The following is a 19404-nucleotide window of genomic DNA, read 5'->3' on the forward strand; positions in this document are numbered from 1 at the left end:
CACACTTCTCAGCCTCCCAGGGAAGGTTTACTCCAGGGTACTGGAGAGGAGAATTCGACCAATAGTCGAACCTCGGATCCAGGAGGAACAATGTGGTTTTCGTCCTGGTCGCGGAACACTGGACCAGCTCTATACCCTTCATAGAGTGCTCGAGGGTTCATGGGAGTTTGCCCAACCAGTCCACATGTGCTTTGTGGATCTGGAGAAGGCATTCGACTGTGTCCCCCGTGGTATTCTGTGGGGGGTGCTTCGGGAGTATGGGGTTCGGGGCTCTTTGCTAAGGGCTGTCCGGTCCCTGTATGAACGGAGCAGGAGTCTGGTTCACATTGCCGGCAGTAAGTCAGACCTGTTCCCAGTGCATGTTGGACTCCGGCAGGGCTGCCCTTTGTCACCGGTTCTGTTCATAATTTTTATGGACAGAATTTCTAGGCGCAGCCAGGGGCCGGAAGGAATCCTGTTTGGGAACCACAGGATTTCATCTCTGCTTTTTGCGGATGATGTTGTCCTGTCGGCTTCTTCAAACCAGGACCTTCAACATGCACTGGGGCAGTTTGCAGTCGAGTGTGAAGCGGCTGGGATGAGAATCAGCACCTCCAAGACCGAGGCCATGGTTCTTGACCGGAAAAGGGTGGCTTGCCCTCTCCGGGTTGGTGGAGAAGTCCTGCCTCAAGTGGAGGAGTTTAAGTATCTCGGGATCTTGTTCACGAGTGAGGGAAGGATGGAGCGTGAGATCGACAGGCGGATCGGTGCAGCCTCCGCAGTGATGCGGTCGCTTTACTGGTCCGTCGTGGTGAAGAAGGAGCTGAGCCAAAAGGCGAAGCTCTCAATTTACCGGTCGATCTACGTTCCGACTCTCACCTATGGTCATGAGCTTTGGGTAATGACCGAAAGAACAAGATCGCGGATAGAAGCGGCCGAAACGAGTTTCCTTCGCAGGGTGGCTGGGCGCTCCCTTAGAGATAGGGTGAGAAGCACAGTCACTCGGGAGGAGCTCGGAGTAGAGCCGCTGCTCCTCCACATCGAGAGGAATCAGCTGAGGTGGCTCGGGCATCTTTTTCGGATGCCTCCTGGACGCCTCCCTGGGGAGGTGTTCCAGGCATGTCCCCCCGGGAGGAGGCCCCGGGGAAGACCCAGGACACGCTGGAGGGACTATGTCTCTCGGCTGGCCTGGGAACGCCTCGGTGTTCTTCCCAAGGAGCTGGCCGAGGTGTCTGGGGAAAGGGAAGTTTGGGCTTCCATGCTTAGACTGCTGCCTCCGTGACCCAGTCCCGGATAAAGCGGAAGAAGACGAGACGAGACGAGATTTTGGTTCTCCATGTCCCGGATGGAGCTCGGATGAAAAATACGAGTGGCATATTTTCCAATAAAACACTCGTTTCCGTAGTTATTTGTGCGTTAGTTAACGGCATCAGTAACTTGGAAAGTGTAAAAATTGGAATTTTCTGTTTGTATAAGGTTTATTGCCAAGATCTGGTCAACGTGGTGAACGTTTTAAACGTCTGCACCTGCTTGCACTCAAGATTCCACTTCCCAGAATTCACAGCGGCCTTCAAAAATGGCTGCCTAGGACTACAACAACCATCCTGCACTTCACCGCTCACAGTGTCCTGACTATTGATTGCACATACCTTGACTCAGTCACCACAGCTCTCAGTCGTTGTGAAGTATTTTTTTGTTCAGTTCCTTGTGTGTGACTTTACTAAAAATACCTCTCAACCTATTTGGGAGTCCAGCCTTATAAGCCCTTACTGAAGACAAAACATCCTTACAAACTAAAAATGAGATAACTATCTGTTGTTATTGAGGCATAATATATTGAAAAGGAAGAACTTTCAGTAGCACTTTTTCCACCTTATAATTTACTATATAAGGTCATGATCATGTCCTCCCATAATTTGAATCAGTAATTCAAAATGGTGATAATTCTTTCAGAATTAGGGTCAATATAAACATACAAGGGTGTGTATATTGTACACTTGACTCATCTGAAAAGAATCTACAAGTGGAATGTACAGATGAAAAGTAAATAACTTGTACTAAAATAACAGGAACAATCTGTCCTTTAATTAAACAGGTCAACCCATTCAGGAAGAAACCTCTCATCGTACCTCATTCTTTTCACAGGAGTTCTCATCGCTCCCCCCGTGTGTTGAATACTCTTTTAAAACTACTCAACTGGAGAAACTTTTGTTCAGCTCACAAAGGCACAAAATGTTATTCAGTTTCATGCAGGTGCTTGACTTTTAAGTACGATATCGATATTGAAGCCTGAGCTTTCAAGCACCTAGCAAACTTGGTCACGGGACGATGATAGTCGAGATGTTGCGAACGAGACCCTCTGCCAACGTAACATGATGGTTTCTGGTTCGATTGTCTCTTGCTTGTTTCACGCGTCATGCACACTGTGACCACATGGAAGAAGTACTTGCAGGATAAAAACATTTTGGTGAAAAATTAGGAATCCGTAAGACTATTAGAACACACCCGGAACCCTGTCCAAAAAAAAAATCTGTAAAATTCCTTATGGGTTGTATGGTATGACTAAGCCTTGTGATGACTGTTCGGCTTCTCTGGCTTGACTTGTTTTGTACTTTGGATTTTGCCATCTTAATATTGGCTCCTATATTCTTTTTGTGCTTTAGCAGTGGGGGCAGGGATGTGGTCGAGTGTCTGTTTGTGAATGGAGGGCAAGGCAGGGGAAAGTGAGTAGCAAAGTGATCACACCTGGGTCTTATTAATGGTGTGTGTGTCTTGCAGTGACAGCTGAGAGCTTATATGGAGGGAGGAAGCAGAGAGGAAAGGTGAGCTTCCTTGTACATCGTGTTAGCGTGTGAAACAAAGTGCTGCATTGCAAGCTGAAACATGGAAATAAAGTTACCAAAGCAACTAACCCACCACTCCCAACGAAGGTGTTCCATGTGCCTTGCCTGACCATTGCCTGCTTTGTGATTTTGCCTTTTACCTTACAATTTGGATTTTACTCGCCTAAATAAAGTACCTCTTTTACATCTGTCTGCTTCCTGAATACTTTACCATCATAAGTGACACAAGTCTGTGTGAGCCTTTATTACATTTAACATGCTGCTTTTGAAGTTTGAAATTTTGAACTGAAATTTTTTTGAAACTCTTTTTTTAATTAAGAACCTGTGTATTTATACTAAAACAGTAATCTGCCTCAGGTTCCATGAAAAATAATTACATTACTGTAGCAAATCCCTGATGTGGGTGGAGTACAGAAGCACGGCAGGCGGGACCTGAAGTTCTTACAAACTTTTTTTTTTTTCAAGTGTAGCTCAAGCTTTTCAGCTGATTCATGAGCGGGCACACACATGCATTCTGGTCGGGAAGCCTCTTTTCTCTGCTCTCCCCCTCCTTTTATGCTCCATCCCTGTAACAAACACACACATTAATTGACAGCAGGTGGAATGACTTAGCCACTTACCTTCCCCGACCCCGCCCTCCATTCACAGACTGCTGCTTGGCCACGCCCCTGCTGCCACAATTACATTATATGGCATTTAGCAGATGCTCTTCTCCAGAGTGACATAATAATAAATCACTTTGTCCTGGATGAATAATTGTTATTTTTTTCGCGGTCCAAATCCTGCGCTCTGATTGGCTGGCGAGCAGGTCCGTATCCTATGATACAGACCCCAGTTACGGACCCCGGTTACAGACCTCTGGCGACTCGCTCGTTCACAACAACAACAAACATAGTAGCATTTTTAGTCAACATTTATCTTTTTTATAAGATTTACTTATAAGATTATCAAAAATCTTATAAATTTTTGCCAGCATTTCTCAGGAGAATAGCATTAATTTTACAGCATGGATAGCGATAATGACAGTGTTCACAGCGAAAGCAAGTTTTACTACCCTGAGGAAGAAGAAATAAAAGAAAACATTTCAGGAGAAAGCTAAAAACCTCTAACTTGCTAACGCCGAGCAAAAACATGGCTGAATCCTGAATGACTCAATTTTGTATAAATAGGGAACTACATAGGCGGCAAAATATAGTTTTTGGTTTTTTTTTTCCCTGCCATGGAAATGCACTTGTATACCGAGGAGAAATCCATTTGCATTACAGCTGTGAATGAGGATTCAAAATTGCATTACTTTTACAGCATGGATAGCGATAACGACAGTGTTCACAGCGAAAGCAAGTTTTACTACCCTGAGGAAGAAGAAATAAAAGAAAACATTTCAGGAGAAAGCTAAAAACCTGTAATTTGCTAACACCGAGCAAAAACATGGCTGAATCCTGAATGACTCCTATTTGTATAAATAGGGGACTACATAGGCGGCAAAATGTAATTTTTTTTCCTGCCATGGAAGTGCACTTGTATACCGAGGAGGAAGCCATTTGCATTACAGCTGTGAATGAGGATTCAAAATGGCGGCTCGCCTCGGCTCGGTTTTCCCTTTCGGGTGCTCTTGTTTTCTGTTAGAATTTGGTAAAGAAAAAAATAAATATATTATTCACCAGTTTAAGGTTGGTCCGTATCGTGAAATACCGTGACCTCGGCCTCGGTCAGTACTTTCAAGACCTTGGTCACAGTATTTCACAATACTGACCTCCCAGCTGGTAAATAACATATATATATTGCTCATGGGCGTAGAAGTAATTTTCAGGCAATTTGTGGAATAGATTACTGTTCAGAGGTGGCACGGTGGTGTAGTGGTTAGCACTATTGCCTCACAGCAAGAAGGTTCTGGGTTTGAGCCCTTTCTGTGTGGAGTTTGCATGTTCTCCCTGTGTCTGTGTGGGTTTCCTCCAGGTGCTCCAGTTTCCCCCACAGTCCAAAGACCTGCAGGTTAGGCTAATTGGTGGCTCTAAATTGATTGTAGGTGTGAATGTGAGTGTGAATGGTTGTTTGTCTCTATGTGTCAGCCCTGCGATGACCTGGCAACTTGTCCAGGGTGTACCCCGCCTTTCACCTATAGTCAGCTGGGATAGGCTCCAGCTTGCCTGCGACCCTGTAGAACAGGATAAGTGGCTATGGATAATGGATGGATGGATGGATGGATGGATGGATTACTGTTCAGAAGAATACTGAGTTTTCAACTCATCACATCAAGTGCAGGCATGCCTTGTGCTTTGCTAATGGACATTCCCCTGGGGAATGCACGTCATTCTGTTCTTGCTGTGGAAGTGAAAGGTTCGACATTCCATTGTTTTCACGCTGTACTTCATTCAACAGCCACAGGCTCCAAGACACCACTAGTGAAGATACCACCTCGGTTCACAAAGCAACGCACAGTGATGGCATGGTAACGTCTGACAAAGATCAACTGTCTTGCATTCAGGCTCAATCGCTGTCTAAAAAGAAGGTAAATTAAGCACTAATGTAGATACAAAAATGAATGTATGGATGCATATGTATATCCTCCTATTCATTAGAGATATTATGCAGTTGTTTGGAGATAGTTGCCCCATCCCAAAACAAGAAATAAGTGATTAAGTCCCTCTGAATTTTACTGCCACTAGGGACATAGGAAATCTGGGGAAGTGGGGTGAGCATGGTCAGCCAAGCAAAATGTAATTCGTAGATTATAAGACAGCTATGGATTAAATCATGGAAGTTATTACTGATCAGTCTCCAACATCTTGAACAGAATTTGTCCAGACATGCCACTGTCTTCATGGATGATGTCCGTGAAAGATGTCGCCTTTCTTATGTGGGCATATAGGCCATTATATATTTTTATATAGGATAATATTGTACAATGTTGAGAATCTGGTGTTCATTCCTATGGTCAGTTAAATGTGTTTGACCCCCCACAACAACAACCACCACTTTCTTTACTCACTGTTCTACAGAGGAACGTCAACAACATTGTTACTGAAGTCCAACATTACCAAATGGCTCTTTTAGAAAACTTGAGGGAGAAAGTGGGGACTGTTTTTGAAAGACATGGGCCAACAGACACCCTTGAGCAGCTCCAGGATGAGGTCTTGGCAACAACTGATGATTTTCCAGATCCTTTCTCCACCTTCATCACAACTTACATGCAGGAAAAAATAAATCAATTAAAAAATCAGGAACTTTTTAATCCTGTTCAACCAGAAGAGGTCATAATATCGTAACGACTATGTAGAGTGAAAAGGGGCTGTTCGAGGGTTCTAGAAATAAATAAATAAAGCATGAAATTTAGCTGAAATATTTATTTTCTATTAGATTTTGAGAAAAAAGTGCTAGACACTTGAAATTCCAATATGTCAAGTCAAGTTTATTTTTTACAGTGCTTTTAACAATAGACAGACATTGTTGCAAAGCAGTTTTACATAATTTTAGTGACTTTAAACATGAGCTAATTTTGTCCCTAATCTATCCCCAATAAGCAAGCCTGTGGCAACAGTGGCAAGGAAAAACTCTCAGACGACATGAGGAAGAAACCCTGAGAGGAACCAGACTCAAAAGGGAACCCATTGTCATTTGGGTGATAACAGATAGTATGAGAACATTTTTTACAGTTTTAACATGAAGTCTGTTTTTTTGATGTTATAAACTGTTCATCAGTTGATGGAGACTTGAGTGCAAAACTGTTCATGACAACTACAGTCCTAAAATTAGCAAGTCAACTGAAGTCCTCAGCCATAAAAGCATTACTGTAAGTGTCCAGAGCATCTTCCAAGTGTGACTTTCAACTGTCCGGATGGGACCGTCCTCCACAGGAGTGATGTGATGAGACTCCAGCCAGATGTAGGGCATCAGGATGGATCAGGTAGGTCTGAGGAGCAGAAGAGGTCAGCATCTCGATCTCAGGATTGACATGTAACTCAGAGGGACAGACTGGGGGGGAAGAGAGAGAAAACACAGGTTGTTAGGTATGCCCAATGTCACCTGATGAGTAGGAACAGTATACATTTTGCGCTGAGTGCAAGCAGGGACTCCGGCAAAACTAACTAGGACAGCATAACTAAAAGGGGAGAGCCAGAAGGTAACACAGGCATGAGGGAGCCCCGGGACATAAAGCAACAGCCACTACACCATCAACAAACTCAAGTGAGCAAGTGAGTGGGGGACTGACAGCATCCATACATCCCAGTTTATCAAAACACACTATGGCCAAGTTTACATTAGACCGTATCTGTCTCGTTTTCTTCATGGATGCACTGTCCGTTTACATTAAACCGCCTGGAAATGCCGGGAAACGGGAATCCGCCAGGGTCCATGTATTCAATCCAGATCGTGTCAGCTCCGGTGCTGTGTAAACATTGAGAATATGCGGATACGCTGTGCTGAGCTCTAGCTGGCGTCGTCATTGGACAACGTCACTGTGACATCCACCTTCCTGATTCGCTGGCGTTGGTCATGTGACGCGACTGCTGAAAAACGGCGCGGACTTCCGCCTTGTATCACCTTTCATTAAAGAGTATAAAAGTATGAAAATACTGCAAATACTGATGCAAATACTGCCCATTGTGTAGTTATGATTGTCTTTTGGCTTGCCATCCTTCCACTTGCAAGTGGTAAGTGATATGCGCTGGGATCACACACACAGCGGCTCAGTCCCGAATCACAGCTTGTGCACTACACTCGCGCGCTCTGTGAGCTGCACAGGGCCGGAGTGCGCACCCTCCAGAGGGCACTTACTGTTCAGGGCGGAGTGATTTGGAGCGCAGGATGCCTGCGGAGCCGAGTGTATCCGTGTATTGGTGTTGCTGTGTGCACGCAAATCGTGTATTGGTGTTGCTGTGTGCACACTAATCGTTTTAAAAACGTTAATCTGATGATCCGCTGATACAGTCTAATGTAAACATGGGCTATGCCTGAGGACCCTCCAGATCTACTACTTTACCTCATAACGCTCTCAGGTCTGCTCTCCCCCCGGGGGATATTAGGACTGTTCCAAATACGCATCTGAAGCTATGCAAGTTTTTGTCCTGGAGACATATAAGTGACAGCATTAGAAACCTTGAATCTTCTAGTTTTCAGATATATATGTGTTTAAAATAATTTTTATCGATGGCTCTTTGTAAAGACAATAAAAAGAAATCTTAGGATTTTCAGCTCTCTAGGCAGTAGCAGCCTCTTAATGACACACCCCTCAGCTATTCAGATGCGAAGCACTCGGGCAATCAATAGCGCCATTGGGTCATTGTCTAGCAGGACTGGGTGAGAACACGCCCCATTTCACCGGTATAAACAAGTCCACATGTTCACTTGTTTACATACCAACTGAGAAACTTTTGGATTTGGACACAGTTGGAATGGGGTTGCCTGTGACAGACTGTACATGGGAGCAGAGAGCCACAGTGACGCTTACTTTCTTTGCAGTAGCTTGCAAAGCTTTGGGGGAAGGTAACAACAGTGCCCTGGCAGAGCCATTGACAAGACAAAGACAGCCATTGACAGATTGACAGTCAACACCACATGGACAGTGACTGGGGGGTGGGGGCAGTTACAGGTGTGATACACCCATCTAATCAGTATTCATTTGAAATAGCCACTGGCTTCAGTTTGTCTGACTGTTTTGAAATTTGTATTGAAACTACATAACATTACTGAATGCTCTTCTTACTTTTATGTAGCCAATACTTATATTTACAAGGTTCAAACTTCAAAAGTCTTGGCTAGATATATTTATAGTGTGTTTTTTTTTTTACAAGATTTGAAGACCTTTGAAAATAGGTTTTTGTCTAGTTGTGTTTACACTGAATTTTAATAAAAACTAATTTAATTACATTTACTTTACTCTCATATTGTTATTGTTGAGGTTTTCTAGAATATCACCATATGTGCCACTTTTGCATAGATGTTTTTAGTTATATGAAAAACTTAAAAGTGTCAAGGTGTAGCAGACTGCCTCAAACTGTCTGAAAGGCCCCGGACCTCTGAGTGATAAACACTATTAACAAAAGGCTTGGCTAAACAGATATGTTTTCAGCCTAGGGTGACCAGATTTCCCGAGTCTAAAACCGGGACACTTTGCGCGTGACCGTGATACTTGTGCACGCACATGCGTTTTGATGTAAACCTGCTCCGGCTCAAACCATGGCTCAGACAGGTGCTTTTATCATTTTGTAGAAGCTCACTTTTATTAACATTTCAGAGAATAATCAAGTATTTTCTTGTTATCTACACGTACTTCTATCACAATTCAGTTAAAGTAAGAAAATCAGACAACAGATGTGATGGTAGGGAATAGGCCAATAGCTTACATTTCAACTGATTTATTTCATCTTTGTGAAACCGCCAAGAAAATGCATTGCTTGCATATTAACATCAACATTTTATGCAATGAACTTTTTTTTAAACAATAGGCTATGCATTGTAACAGGAACGAGCGCATGAGCCTAATCGTTGTCACCTCCGAACCTTTACCCAAAATGCCTCTGTTTAATCTTAACCAGTGTCGGCTATTAACTATTTTGAAAACGTGAACCCTGAGTTGACAACAGCATCAAACAAGTCAAGACAATCTGTGATACAGATTAAAGACAGATGAAACAGATGAAAGACAACAAAAAATGTTTCAGAAACACAGCCACCCAACCTAAAGAAGATGCCATTTTATTGTATATATTTACATGATGAGCGAATTTGCTCCAGTAGCACTTTATTGCCTGAGAGCCTGCTGTGAAACTGCGAGCAAGTATCGTTGAAATTGGCCAGGGTAATGAGCAAAGCTTTGAGAGTAGGCGTGGTCATGCGATTCCTCTCGTTAGTCCAGGTGTTGCTCATGAGTGAAAATATTCACTCAACTGGAGCATTGGTGCCAGGTAGGCACATGGCAAACTGGCAAAGCTGGCTGACATTGCTGTAAGGAATCTCCCTATTCTTGAAGTGCGTGAACATCTCCGCCCAGCGCTCATCCGTTGGCTTGCCATCAGCGGTCCACTGAGCCACCTTCTCAGTGGTATATAGCCGCACAGATGACATCTCGTCAAACAGCTGGGTCTCGTCAATGTGACATTGATGCAATCTTGACGACACGTACTGGAGAGACAATTCAACCTCATCCCATTGAGGGACAGTGTTGAGGAGAGTCCAGGAGTGGACCTCTATCTCCTTAAACGGAGCTCCCCATTCCTTCAAGTATGAATGCAACACTCGTAAAAGATGCAGACGGTGTTGCAAAATTCCGCTGCCTTTCGTGGATCATCAAGGGCACTCAGAAGATTCTTCACCTATAAAAGCAAATAATTTCCCAATTTTCCAAATTATTAACAAATAAATAAGTTTCAAATCACTTTATTGGCTAATGTTTCATGTTTATTTCCACACACTATGTATAACCTATGCCTAATGATAGGGCAAAGTAGGAAGAATTATGCTTTATGGAGATGCTGACAAACTTTATGGAGATGCTGATTTCATTCATCCAGCAGGACTTGGCACCTGCCCACACTACCAAAAGTAGCCTAATACCTGGTTAAATTACAATATTCTAATTTTGTGAGATGCTGAATTTGGTATTTTCTTTAGCTGTAAGCCATATCAAAATTAGCACAAATAGGCTCATGGCTAGAAATATTTCACTTACTGTCTAAAAACTTATCTTTTTTTCCTTAGCCTTTACTCCCTGATCATTTTCCTCTTTTATTTTAACTGCTGAGCCTTCAATTTGATTTCATTATTGTATTGTGTACAAAGATGGTATAGTGTAGGCCTCATCTCATCTCATCTCATCTCATCTCATCTCATCTCATCTCATCTCATCTCATCTCATCTCATCTCATTATCTCTAGCCACTTTATCCTGTTCTACAGGGTCGCAGGCAAGCTGGAGCCTATCCCAGCTGACTATGGGCGAAAGGTGGGGTACACCCTGGACAAGTTGCCAGGTCATCACAGGGCTGACACATAGACACAGACAACCATTCACACTCACATTCACACCTACGCTCAATTTAGAGTCACCAGTTAACCTAACCTGCATGTCTTTGGACTGTGGGGGAAACCGGAGCACCCGGAGGAAACCCACGCGGACACGGGGAGAACATGCAAACTCTGCACAGAAAGGCCCTCGCCGGCCACAGGGCTCAAACCCGGACCTTCTTGCTTTGAGGCGACAGCGCTAACCACTACACCACCATGCCGCCCCCTAGTGTAGGCCTATTTTTTAAATTATATTTTCGTGCAGGGGGGCAGATGTCTTTGGGCTTTCACGCTTACCTTGAGACCTGTGAACACAGCTAACTTTCTCTCCTGCAGTTTGCCTTGCAGGTTGCGCAGGTGATGGGCCGAGTGCGCGGCTGTGTTTTTCTGCCTCTCCAGCGCCTTGACGGTATCGTTGAACAATGACAGCTGATTGTGCAGAAACCACATCCAGGCCTCATTAAACGGGTTCTGTAAGAATTCAGCGATCGCCACAGGTGGTCTGTCTTGAGAGGCGAAGTAGGACTGCAGCGCAGGATAAAGCTTCAGCACTCTTTCGACAGCCGGACCTAGGGACAGCCACCACGTCTTACTTGTCCCAAGGATCATTGCGTACTCGAGCTTGATGAAGTCGCAGAACTCTTTTAATTGCTCAGTTTGGACAGTAAAGATGTGGAAATGTCCAAAAACTTTCACAATAAAGCTCTTGATGGCACAGGGAAGGGTATCTGCAGCAGTTTGGAGAGCATTGTGAGCAATGTGTGCAGCACAGCCCACTCCCACTAACTCATTGGTGGAGGCCTCGTTTAATTTGAAAAAAACATTGTTCATGCCAGCCCTAGCTCTCCCCACCAAAGTTGGTGTTGGTGTTGTCAGCACAGAACCCAACAACTTTGTCAAGCAGGTTAAAAGCTCGGTGACTGCGACTGACCTCCCGAACAAGAATGTCGGATGTTTCACCTGGAACTGATGTGAATTCCAGGATTTTCACCTGCACCCCCTCTGTATCCTTGAAGTAGCGGATCATGATGGGAATAAGCTTCACCGCTTTGTGATTGGATGCATCGATAGCCACCCAGACATGATGAACCACTCCTAGGTCTGCCTTTAACAGATCCATGGCATGGGGTGAGATGACACTCATCACGATCGCTTCGGCCTTGATTCATGCACAAGTGAAGCGTTCATCGTAAAACTTCCTTATCAGGCCCGCGGTGCAGTCCATGGACCTGAAACTTTGGTTGTGGTTCACCAAATGATAGGCAAAAGTACCCTCCTCAGCAGCCCGTTTGAGTTCAGCACTGCCAGTGCTAACTTTATTGAAGTAAGTGGTCACACTGCTAGCCCCTGCCTCTACCCACTGCTTGTGCTTCGCTGTTTTGAGGTGGTCTTTAACATCAGCATTACCACCATGAGCGATGGAGAAGGAGCACTTACAGTGTGTGCAATAAGCTTCATGTTCAGCACCCTGGATTTCTCAGAGAAAGGGTTAAGCAACCTGCAAATCTTTTGAAAATGAACATTTTCTCTTCGGCATTGTCGCGTAGTAGTTGACAGCCACTAGCGAAAAAAAAATGTTATAACGTGGCCTCTATATTGCAACATTGTACAAATAGATGCATTGTAAGGTTGACTGCGCACACACGCACATTGATGCTGAATTGCTAGAAGCTTTATTGACATCTCGTTGGCTATATATGATCGCTGTAACCGGGACAGTTTGTTAGTGTTTGGTATAAACCGGGACATTTCAGCATCCTGACGGACCTTTGTCGGGACTGGGGCCACGTAACTCAAAATCGGGACTGTCCCAGTCAAACCGGGATGTCTGGTCATGTTATTTCAGCCTAGACTTAAACGCTGAGACTGTGAGTCCCAAACACTACTTGGAAGGCTGTTCCGTAACTGTGGGGCTTTGTAAGAAAAGGCTCTGCCCCCTGATGTAGCCTTCACTACACGAAGCACCAGCAGATAGCCTGCAACTTTTGATCTAAGTAGGCGTGGCAGGTCATAAAGGACCAGAAGTTTGCTCAGGTACTGTGGCGCAAGACCATTCAGTGTTTTAAAGGTCAACAGTACTGTAGTATTTTATAAACAATACGAAATTTGATTGGTGGCCATTTTCCAAGATGACCACCAGATGACCCCCTCATATGTGATATATGCCAAGATACTGTTGTATACATGTCTGTAGAAACGGCCTGGATGTGGGTGGAGCACAGAAGTACGGCAGGCTGTTATTTGCTTGTGAGTTTGCTTTATTTTGCTTTTCAGCATAACTCTGTTCATTGGGGACACACTCATACACACACATGCATACACACTCAGAGTACTATCGTGTTTGGGTCCCCGATCTCCCCTCCTCTATTCTTCTCACTCCTTTAATAGGGCGCCGTCACTGTAAGAGACACACAAACGCACATTAATTGACAACAGGCGTAGCGACACGACCACTCACCTTCCCCGACTCTGCCCTCCATTCACAGACTGATGCTCGGCCACGCCCCTGCTGCCACATACCCCCACCGCCCGACTCAGGTCGGGGAGCTGTCTGGCCTGCAGCGGACTCCCCCCCCAATGGGACAGGAAGTCCGCCACCACCATCCGCGCCCCCGGCCTGTGGACCACCTCGAATTTGAATGGCTGGAGGGCAAGATACCAACGGGTGATCCGCGCGTTGGAATCCTTCATGCAGTGGAGCCACTGGAGGGGCACATAGTCCGAACAGAGGGTGAAAGGGCATCCCAGTAGGTAGTACCGGACGGCAAGGACTGCCCACTTGATGGCTAGGCACTCTTTCTCTATCGTGCTGTACCTACCTTCCCGTGTTGACAGCTTCTGGCTAATGTACAGCACAGAACATTCCTCCCCCTCCACCTTCTGGGACAGAACGGCCCCCAGCCCTCTGTCCGATGCGTCCATCTGTAAAATAAAGGGGAGAGAAAAGTCAGGGAAGTGTAACAGTGGCCCCCACACAGTGCAGCCTTTACCCTAGAGAAAGCCTGTTGGCATTGCTCCGTCCACTGGACTGGATCTGGTGCTCCCTTTTTAGTGAGATCAGTCAGCGGGCTGGTGACGTCCGAATAATTAGGTATGAACCTAGGATAGTAGCCAGCCAGCCCCAGGAACTGTCTTACCCCCTTTTTGGTCTTGGGCCTTGGGCAGGCCGCAATCGCTGCAGTCATTAATTTGGGGACGCACCTGCCCATGGCCCAAGTGGAAACCCAGATACCGTACTTCCACCCACCCAATTGCACACTTCTTTGGGTTAGCTGTGAGACCCGCATGCCTCAGCGACTTTAGGATGGCCCTAAGGTGTTCAAGGTGCCATGGCCAGTCATTGCTATAGATGATAATATCATTGAGATACGCAGCTGCATAGGTGGTGTGGGGGCAGAGAACCCTGTCCATGAGCCGCTGGAACGTCGCGGGAGCCCCAAATAACCCAAAAGGAAGTGTGATGAATTGGTGTAAGCCAAACAGTGTGGAAAAGGCCGTTTTCTCTCAGGATAGAGGAGTCAAGGGGATCTGCCAGTATCCCTTCGTTAAATCCAGTGTCGAATAAAAACGAGCAGTGCCTAATCGATCGAGCAGCTCGTCAATGCGAGGCATTGGGTATGTGTCAAATTTAGACCCCACATTGACTTTTCTACAGTCCACACAGAACCGGACCAACCCACCGGTCTTGGGGACCAGGACCACTGGGCTGCTCCAGTCACTGTGGGACTCCTCGATTATGCCCATTTTGAGCATGGCCTTGAGTTCATCCCAGACCACCTTTTTCTTGTGTTCGGGCAGGCGGTAAGGGCAGCTGCACACTACCACCCATGGGGGTGTCTCAGTGTGGTGTTCTATGAGGTGGGTGCAGCCAGGCAGGGGCGAAAACACGTTGGAAAATTCCTTCTGCAACTGGGCTACCTCCGTGAGTTGGGCTGGGGAGAGGTGATCTCCACAAGGGACTGGAGTGGTTGGCGATGTCAATTTTCTTTTTTGAACCTCCGGCCCCAGCTCCGCCTTCTCTTTTATTACTGACACCAATGCCACAGGGACCTCCTCATTCCATCGTTTTAACAGACTGAGGTGGTAAATTTGCGATGCCCCACCCCTGTCCGTTCGCCTCACCTCATAGTCGACGTTCCCGACTTGCCATGTGGCCTTGAAGGGCCCTTGCTACTTGGCGATCAATTTGGAGCTCGACGTGGGCAATAATACAAGTACTTTGTCTCCTGGTGTGAACTCTCTAAGGCACGTGCCCCTGTCATACAGTTGGATTTGATGTTCTTGTGCCTGCCGCAAATTCTCCTGGGTTAAGTGTGTGAGTGTGTGGAGTTTGGTGCGCAGGTCGAGAAAGTATTGAATTTCGTTCTTGCTAGATGAAGGTCCCTCCTCCCAATTTTCACTTAGCATGTCCAAAATGCCACATGGCTTACGCCCATATAATAATTCAAATGGTGAAAAACCTGTGGAGGCTTGCAGGACCTCTCGTACTGCAAATAACAGGGGCTCGAGCCACTTATCCCAATTACGTGCATCTTCGCTTACGAACTTCCGAATTATGATTTTGAGAGTTTGATTAAAATGCTCCACTAAGCCATCAGTTTGTGGGTGATAGACACTGGTGCGGATAGGCTTAATCCCCAGTAACCCATACAGTTTGTACAGTGTGCATGACATAAACATAGTGCCTTGGTCTGTCAGGATTTCTTTCGGAATCCCGACCCGGGAAATAAAGCGGAAGAGCGCTTCCGCAATACTGCGTGCTGAGATATTGCAGAGAGGCACTGCTTCCGGATATCGCGTTGCATAGTCCACCAGAACTAAAATAAAACGATATCCCCATGCTGACCTATCTAATGGCCCGATGAGGTCCATCCCAATTCTTTCAAAAGGGTTCTCGATTAAAGGGAGAGGGTGCAAAGGCGCCTTTGGAGGGGCCGCTGGATTTACTAATTAGCATTCCCGGCACGCCACACACCACCAATGGACATCCCCGCAAATCCCTGGCCAATAGGACCTGGCCATTATTTGGGCTAGTGTTTTATCCTGCCCTAAGTGTTCCGGCCATGGGATTAAAGTGAGCCACCTGGAATATGAGTTCCCAACGGCTCTTTGGGATTACTAAATGTGTTATCTTTTCACCAGTTTGAGTGTCCTGCATCACTCGGTATAACCTATCCTTAATAATAGAAAAGTAGGGGAAGGCCGGCATTGCATTTGGCTGGAGGTTTTGACCATCGATTACTCTCACTTGGTCAAATGCATGCTGCAGAGTCCCATCTCGCGACTGCTCTAATGGGAAATCCTCAAGGGAATCCCCGAAAGAGGGAGGAGGGGCAGGGTGCTCCTCACTCCGCATATCGCCCTGATGCGGTGCTAATGTAGACGGCTTTGTGACAGCTTCTCCCGCCAATGCTAGTCCAGGATCTTCCCCAGACGGATTACTGCAGGACCTACTCCTTACTATGTGTGCCATTAACTCCTTAAATCCTGGCCAATCAGTCCCCAAAATCAGTGAGTGGGTGAGACGAGGGTTAACCGCCACCTTTACACTATGCGTTTCTCCCCTAAATAGAATGTGGACGGACACTAAAGGGTAGTTATGAACGTCTCCGTGCACACACAACACCTTCACCACTCGTGCTCTCCCCAATGCCTCACCTTGCACCAGGCTTTGGTGGCTTGAGGTCTGGTTACAGCCAGAATCCATCAAAGCCTGGTACATATCCCCTTGGACACTTACCAGTATACGATACACTCCGGCCTGATTGAGGGTGGTTTCTGGCGGATCAGGGACCCGAACCACCGCGCTCACCTCCATCGCAGAGCACTGATGTTGGAGATGTCCCGGCTCCCTGCAGCGCCAGCACACCGGCCCAGGCTCTCCCTCTGCACCGATGTTACGGACATCACTCACCTGGGGGGAAGAAGACACAGACAAGGAAGGGGAAAATGGGAGGACACCACAGGTGCGCCGGGCCGGCTGGGGGGGAACCCGCCTCTGTGGTGGGGGAATGGGGCGAGGATTGGAAGCAGAGGGCGAGGGAGAGAGAGAAGAAAGAGAAGAAGGAGAAGCATGTATTCCTGCCATCGGAACTGCTGCCATGTGGTCCTCTGCCAGCTCGATCGCTTGATCCAGCGATGCCGGGTGATGACACTGGACCCATTCTGCCGTTCCTTCCAGAAGTCACGTGATGAACTGTTCCAGTGTTACTAGGTCGATAATTCCCTTGGCGTTGCAGTCATCTGCCCTCAGCCACCGCTGGCAGGCATCCCGGAGTTGTTGCCCGAACGTGAACGGTCAGCCGACCTCCTCCAAGCGCAGCGAGCGGAAGCGCTGCCACTGTTGCTCTGGGGAGCAGCCGACACGCTGGAGGATGGCTCTTCAGAGGTCCGCGTACACAAGCCGGCTGTCGGCGGGGAGCTGCAGCGCGGCAAGCTGCGCCTCACCCGTCAGCAGGGGGAGGAGGCGTGCTGCGTGCTGTTCGACTGGCCAACCCCACGCCTCCGCTGCTTGCTCAAAGAGTGCAAGGAAGGCTTCTGGATCGTCGTTCTGACCCATCTTTGTTAGGGTGAGGTGGAGAGGGTCCACGCCGGTGGCGGTTGTGGACCCTGCCGACGCGAGCAAGTGCCGGAACGCCTGGCGGTCTTCTTGTTGGGCCAGCATCAAGGCTTCAAACCGTTGCTCCTGCTCCTTCCGGAGGGCAATCAGCACTTGATGCTGGTTCTGCTGTGCTGTGGTGAGGGCATGGATGAGATCTTTAAACTCCATGGGGCTGTTCCCTTCTGCACTCCCGGGTTTCGGCATCACTGTAGAAACGGCCCGGATATGGGTGGAGCACAGAAGTACGTCAGGCTGTTATTTGCTTGTGAGTTTGCTTTATTTTGCTTTTCAGCATAACTCTGTTCATTGGGGACACACTCATACACACACACTCATACACACTCAGAGTACTATCATGTTCGGGTCCCCGATCTCCCCTCCTCTATTCCACTCACTCCTTTTATAGGGCGCCGTCACTGTAAGAGACACACAAACACATGTTAATTGACAACAGGTGTAGCGATACAACCACTCACCTTCCCTGACTCCGCCCTCCATTCACAGACTGATGCTCGGCCACGCCCCCGCTGCCACAATGTCCAAATAAGATGATTTTGGTGACAATTTATAGGGTTTTTTTACATGATTGACTGAATTTGATATGAAAACATGTATAATGTGGTATTAGCCCATTCACCTGACTAAATCTGACAGGGGCAACTGCAGAGTGGAGTACAGCATAGTCCATTTTTACACATTTGCATCTTCCACCTCCACATTCTATCTTGCGTCCACATTTTATCAACTCATGGCAACTTGTAGAAATGGGTTCAAGAGTAGTCCACATGATTTTCCAGGTGTTGTTTTCTTTTGACCATCCCCACTTGGAAGGACACTGAGATTCTGACTGGTGGATGAGACACTGGCCCCAAATGTGTCCTGCTTGATGGGCAGCTTGTTTGGCATGTTCCATCAGTGCAGTTTGTTTTGGTGGGATTAGGTTGTGTGACCTCTGCTTTCGTGCAAAGAGGTCAAGCCTTGTCTCATCTACAGAAGCAGTTGCACTTGACCGATCATACATTAGAGCAATGGTTCTTAACTGGTCTGGCCTTGGGACCCACAATTCCCTATGGTCATTAGGTCATGACCCACTTTTTTACATTCGAGTTTACCACCTCTCTGACCATATCAATAGCTGCAAGTAAGATGAGGTTCTCTGCTATGTTGTGGGGCTTTTTGGTCTTTGCTATGTGGTGGGTAACGTAGTACAACGCACAGAGTGCCTGTACCTGTGTGGTGCATGCTGAAGTTAGAAGCATTTGTGAAGTCCTTAATTCCTGGCGTCGCCTCTCAAAATACTCAACTGGGCTATCTTTGACAGTCAGGTGTTTTGTCTCCAAGTGACGTCTCAGTTTTGAGGGTTTCATGCTCTCATGTGCCAGCAATTCACTGCACACCACACATTGGGGTTTCTGGATGCCTTTGTCCTCAACATAGCTAAATCCATATTTCAAACACTCGGGGTCGTATTTTCATTTCGCCATGACAGCTCGCTAACATTTTACCTCTCAAATGATTGATACATGTCACAAAATATTCTATTTCGATGGCAACAACAGGCATGGGCCTGACATCAAAATAAAGGTTTTGGGTCAACTAATAGTCCTAGGTAGCCTATCTCTGTGGCTCTGGGGTCAACGTTAAGTGGTTGCATGAAAAGAATACGGGTTTTTTTTGACACCTTCCCTCCGCGACCCACCCAGGACATCTCCGTGACCCAGTTTTGTGTCGGGACCCACCAGTTAAGAAATACTGCATTAGAACCACATAGTTCTCTCGAACTTGGAGATCAGTCTCCTCAGTTTCAAATGGGCACTAACTGAGTTTTGCGTGAACAGCCAAAAGAAGAAAAAGAAGACTGACTGAGTTTCGCAAACATGACAGAAGCTTCAGTGAAGACATTCCATGTCTGCCATGCTTTTTTTCTTCCCTTTGCCATTGAAACCTGATACATCACATCCAATGAAGGCATGGAACA

This window comes from Neoarius graeffei, chromosome 10, assembly GCF_027579695.1.
Source record: "Neoarius graeffei isolate fNeoGra1 chromosome 10, fNeoGra1.pri, whole genome shotgun sequence".
In the NCBI taxonomy this organism is placed as follows: domain Eukaryota; kingdom Metazoa; phylum Chordata; class Actinopteri; order Siluriformes; family Ariidae; genus Neoarius; species Neoarius graeffei.